This window comes from Leucoraja erinacea, chromosome 7 (assembly GCF_028641065.1).
Source record: "Leucoraja erinacea ecotype New England chromosome 7, Leri_hhj_1, whole genome shotgun sequence".
NCBI lineage: Eukaryota > Metazoa > Chordata > Chondrichthyes > Rajiformes > Rajidae > Leucoraja > Leucoraja erinaceus.
In genome coordinates this window covers 23,522,612-23,528,611 of record NC_073383.1, presented here as the reverse complement: position 1 = coordinate 23,528,611, position 6,000 = coordinate 23,522,612, and positions in this window count along the sequence as shown.

Here is a 6,000-nt window from a genome sequence, read left to right as displayed (position 1 = left end):
AGAAGCGTTTCGGCCCGAAACGTCGCCTATTTCCTTCGCTCCATAGATGCTGCTGCACCCGCTGAGTTTCTCCAGCATTTTTGTGTACCTTCGATCTTCCAGCATCTGCAGTTCCTTCTTGAACACAGATATATTTGTAGGATTGATAGCCACAGGTGAGGACCCAAAACATTGGGGATTGGCAATTGTGATGTCTCTATTTAAGAAAGGCTGCAAGGGAAAAACAGACGTGAAATATCACTTGTGGATGGTGAATATGTGGAATTAATTGCCACAGAATGTTATGGAGGCCATGGCTTTGGGCATTTTTTAAAACTGAGATTGACAGGTTCTTGATTAATGATTAGTAATGGGCCTGTCCCACTTACGCAACTTTTTAGGTGACTACAAGAGACCATGAAGTCACCACGTGGCCATATGTTCGCCGGAGGTTGCCAGGGTGTCGCCTGCATGGTGGTGAGTAGTTCCCACACTCTCGTAACTAGTCGCGGCTTCATTCTGGTCGCCGCTAATTTTTCAACATGTTGACGTAGGTGCAGTGGTAGTGGGTCGCCAAGAGGTTGTATGTTCTCATAGGTTGGCACCGATGCTGACCAGTGAATTTCATTGGCTCATTGGGGGAAAAAAAAACGTAAACAGCAGTTTTCAGAACCAAGGATAACCGACAGGTAAAGTTAATGTTGCCGAGCTTCACAGCCGTGTATCTCTGGCTTCTTAAAAGTTGTCTCCACTCCTTCTCCCACCCAGTTACCCCCTTCTCCTCCCTTCCCTCCCCTCACCTCTCCCCCTTTTAAAGGAATTAAGTGACAATTCCCATACACTGTGCTTTCACTGTCTTAATTACAGCACCAACTTTTCTGTTCATCGTGGTGTGTGTCTGTATCACATTGGCTTTGCACCGTGTGAATTTCACTCAGACAGCACTCCCCCCACTTGCCCTGTCCCCCGCCTGCATAACTGGCTGGTGAAGGAAGCGATGTGTGTGTGTTCCACTCTGACAGTCGCCGTTCCAGTGGCCGGTTTTTCAGCGACCTGCTACGACTTGACAATCATAGCAGCCGGCAGTCACCTGAAAATTCGCGTAAGTGGGACAGGCCCATTAGGGTGTCAATGATTACGGGGAGTAGGCAGGAGAATGCGGTTGAGAGGAAAAGAATGGTGGAGTAGACTCAACGTGCAGAATGACCTAATTCTGCTCGTATGACTTATGAAGTTAGAGGATGCTATTCTTAGATTCAGAATCCAAATGCATTTGGCAAAGCAAGCAGTTATTAGAGATAGCATGGGTTTGTGTGTGGAAAATCTTGTCTTGTGAATTTGAAGATATAATACATTAACATATTGGGCTCCCTCTGCCATTCAATAATATTGTGGCTAATCTAATCATAGCCACAACTCCAGTTACCTGTGCATTCCCATACTCTTTGACATTCCTGTAGATCAAATATTCTGTCAATTCCAGCATATGCAGTTCCTTGTGTCGATAAAACTGCAAGTTCTCTCTTTGACATTATCATGTCTGCACAAGCACAAACTTGGATCACATGCAAATGTTGTATTATTCTCAATATTCTTTTCATTCCTAGGACTAGTTAAGTTCAACTACACTGCATTTTCTATCACTGTCTATACCTTTTCGCACCATTTCGGAACTAATCCATGCTGTTGCTGCTTCCAAATTCTTCATTAACATTTTTTATGCCACACAAGTTCCGTTGCCCAGAAACTGTCCTTGCATTAAGATTCATTCTCCCGTCACATTGATACTTGCTGATCCCCATTGGTCTCTATCTTTGTGTTCAAGTCAATTTCCTGCTCTTTTTTTGCAAATCTTTAAACTCATTCCCCCCTTCTTTGGCACAATTTTTATCTCTACTATCCTTTATTCGTTCCAATATCCTTTATTCCATCTTCTATTTTTCAAATTCTCCATTATTATCCCACAATGGGTGGCAAAATCTTTCTGTATATGCTTTTGAATTTGTCAAGTATTGTCGAATCTTTAGACTGATAGTGTGTTAATAAAATCTAAGTATGCTCTACTGTCTAATAACATAATTCACCATTTTAAAAACTGAATCTAAAAAAAATATGCGTAAAGGCCCATTTTCTCAGATTTGTAGCCTGGGTCTTTGCACTTGTGTTTTCTAACACTTCTGAACATAATGGAAGTGCTAGCATGCCAGCATAAAAATAGGGATCCTGCAGGATGCATTTTTACTGCCTTCTCACGCTGTCATTTATCAATGGGAGCACGTGCAGTACATATTTTAATTAGCATTTCTGAATGCACACCTGCTGATGCTAATTTCAAGCTTCTCATCTAAAGTCCAGAATTACACAAATTACTTATTGAAGCATTATCAGGTAATCTGCATGAAAAGTACAACATGTCCTTCCAGAATATCATCAAAATCCATAGGAAAATCAAATTGACTGTCTTTAATATTTGCAAAAGAAATTGTTGCCGATGGGACCTTATAAACAAAAATATGTCGCAGGGAATCTGTTCCAAAAATATACAATGAAAATGGAGAACGGTATTTTGACAAAAGTGTATTGGACTTTCAGTGTATTCAGTGACAGCATTGTAAAGAGCGACTAAAATAAATTGTTTCAGTGGCATCAGCATCAGACAACGACAAAAAACCTGGCAGACAAAGTATTACCTCAGAATACCCCAGTATTCTCTGCAAGTCCCGTTAACACTGGAAAAGGTCTAATGGGCCTGTGCGACAGGCGACTTTAGGCGACTTTTTAGGCGTCTATGCAGTCGCCAGATGGTCGCCTCATGTTCGTGGGTGGTTGCCGGGGAGTCGCCTTCATGGTTGTGAGGAGTTCCGGCATTCTGGGAACTAGTCGTGGCCTCATTATGGTTGCCGTGAATATTTCAACATGTTGAAAAGTTAGCGGCGACTAGAATGAAGCCGCCGTGGAGTGTAGCGAGAATTCTCCAGCCGCAGGTGGGTTGCCAGGAGGTCCTAATGGGTTGCCAGGAGGTCAAAGTTTCTCAGAGGTTCTCGTAGGTTGTAGCCGGTGCTGACCGGTGAATTTCATTGGCTCATTGGGGAAAAAAAAACGTAAACAGTAGTTTTCAGAACCAAGGATAACCGACCGGTAATGTTAAATGTCTGGCGAGGTTCACAGCCGTGTATCTCTGGCTTCTTAAAAGTTGTCTCCACTCCTTCTCCCCCCTTCTATCCCCTCTCCCCCCCCCATCTCCCCCCTTCTTTTAAAGGACTTACCATACACTGTGCTTAAGCCGTCTTTTTACAGCGCCAACCTTCATGTTTATCATGGTGTGTGTGTTTCACCTTGGCTTTGCACCGTGAATTTTGTAGACAGTGCTCCCCCCGTTTGCCCTGTCCCCTACCTGCATTACGGGCTGGTGAAGGAAGCGATGTATGTGTGTGTGTGTGTTCCACTCTGACAGTCGCCGCTCCAGTTGCCAGTGTTTCAGGCGACTGCCGGCAACTTGACAGTCGCCGGCAGTCCGCTGAAAAATCGCCTAAGTGGGACAGGCCCATTAGACAGATCATGCATTGTTGCCTTGAGTAGTAATGATATGTCACACATGGGTTCCTTGAGGAAGAACAGTGCCACTTGATGAAAAAAACATTTTGGAAAGTCTCCAAAATCTTATTGTGTAACTAGATCATGTATTGTGATATGAGACTGGCTTAAATTAATTTGTTGCTATGAATCTTGCTGGTACCATGTTACAGAAAATTCAAATAAGAATTACCGAAATTACTCCAATGTGATTCAACCCAAAAATCGCTTAAACTCATGTTCTGGTATCTTCTCTGATTCCTTGCAAAAGCGTTACAAATTCAAGACTAAATAATATAACCTACAGAATAAGGGTAGACAAAAATGCTGGAGAAACTCAGTGGGTGAGGCAGCATCTATGGAGTGAAGGAATAGGTGACGTTTTGGGTCGAGACCCTTCTTCAGACTACAGAATAAAGGAGTGACATTGTAACATTTGTGGGCAGGCCTTGAAATTAACCCACTGAATAGGAACTGGAAATAATAGAAATGCTGGAATGTTTGAGAAGCATTTTTACTAATTTCGCGCGAGGATTCGGAGGCTTCTGTGAACGGTCATTTCAGCTCAACTGCCTGTGTCGCCCCCAGACAGGCAGAGTGATCTGGGTTCAGCGCTGGCCCCACAGCCCCGTCTCAATCCACACAGGAGTTCGCTGCTGGTCAACATGGCGGGACAGGCAGAGTGAGCTGGGTTCAGCGCTGCCCCCACAGCCCCGTCTGACTCCCGACGCCTCTGGCCACCCCCGGGCGTGTGGGGGCTTTCGGGCGGGGACGTGATGGTCCAGTGGCGGTTCGGCAGCGATTGCAGCGCCGGAGACCGGGATTGATCCTGGCTGCGGTGCAGTTCTGCCGTGCGTGTTTTGGCTCGTCTCCCTCAAAGATACTCCTCTAGTATCTTTGGTCTCCCTCCTCCAATCACCCCCCACCCCCCAACCAACTCTACTTCCGCCTCTGACCGACACCTCCCTCCTCGAAGGGTCTGTTTTGAAAGCGCCGTTGGCGGCATGGTTGGCAGAATGGCAGCAGCTGCCGCTAACAGGCCGGGCCGGGGCGGGGCGCGGGAGAAGGAGATAGATTCGCCGCCGCCGCTGCTCTGCGGGGCCCGACATTTGCTCCGACCCTCCGTCCTGCCACACTTAGCATCTTTCCCACAACCGTCGCCGACACAAAACGTCTGCCGGACCCGCGGAGTTAATCTAGTTTTTTGTGTTCATCTTCGGTATAACCAAGTTACCAAGCCGGGCAAAATTAATTCCATGGAAGGAAGCAAAGGGTAATGGTGGAAGAATGCTTCTCGGACTGGAGGCCTGTGACGAATGGTGTGCCTCAGGGTTTGGTGCTGGGCCCGTTACTGTTACTACATCAATGATTTGGATGGGAACATACAGGGCAAGAATAGCAACTTTGTTGATGATACAAAAGTGGGTGGTTTTGCAGATAGTGAAGATGGTTGTGAAAGATTGCAGCAGGATCTGGATCAATTGGCCGGGTGGGTGGAGGAATGGTTGATGGAATTTAATACAGAGAAGTGTGAGGTGTTGCATTTTGGGACGTCTAACAAGGGCAGGTCCTCCATTGAATGGTAGGCCTCTGGGGAGTGTTGTAGAACAGAGGGATCGAGGAGTGTATGTGCATGGTTCCTTGAAGGTCGAGTTGCAGGTAAAATGGTCAAAAAGGCTTTTAGCACATTGGCCTTCATCTGTCAGAGTATAGAGTATAAAAGTTGGGAGGTCAAGTTGCAGTTGTATAAGATGTTGATGAGACTGCATTTATAATATTGTGTTCAGTTCTGGGCACCATGCTGTAGGAAAGATGTTGTCAAGCTTGAAAGTGTTCAGAGAAGATTTACGAGGATGTTGCTAGGACTAGAGGGTCTGAGCTATAGGGAGAGGTTGAGTAGGCTGGGTCTCTATTCCTTGGAGTGCAGGAGGATGAGGGGTGATCTTATAGAGGTGTGCAAAATCATGAGAGGAATAGATCGGGTAGATGCACAGAGTCTCTTGCTCAGAGTAGGGGAATCGAGGACCAGAGGATATGGGTTCAAGGTGAAGGGAAAAAGACAATAGGAACCTGAGGGGTAACTTTTTCACACAAAGGGTGGTGGGTGTATGGAACAAGCTGCCAGAGAACAATAAACTCACTTGAACTTGAACTTGAGGAGGTGGGACTAGTGTAGCTGGGACATGTTGGTCGGTGTAGGCAAGTTGGGTCGAAGGGCGTTTCAAAGCCTCTGCAACCAGGCGTGCTTATTCACTTTGAATCCAGAATTATATCTTTAGGCCTTAATCTCTGATATTCCCGCTGAGTATCTCGACATGTTTCCTTCGCTGATCCTGCTCAAAGCCTACTTTTGTGACCTAAGTTTCAGTTACTGTCATGACAAGCTCTTGGGTGACTTGATATGAAACTCCTGACGTGAAACCCCTTTGGATGTTGCACTGCAATGCT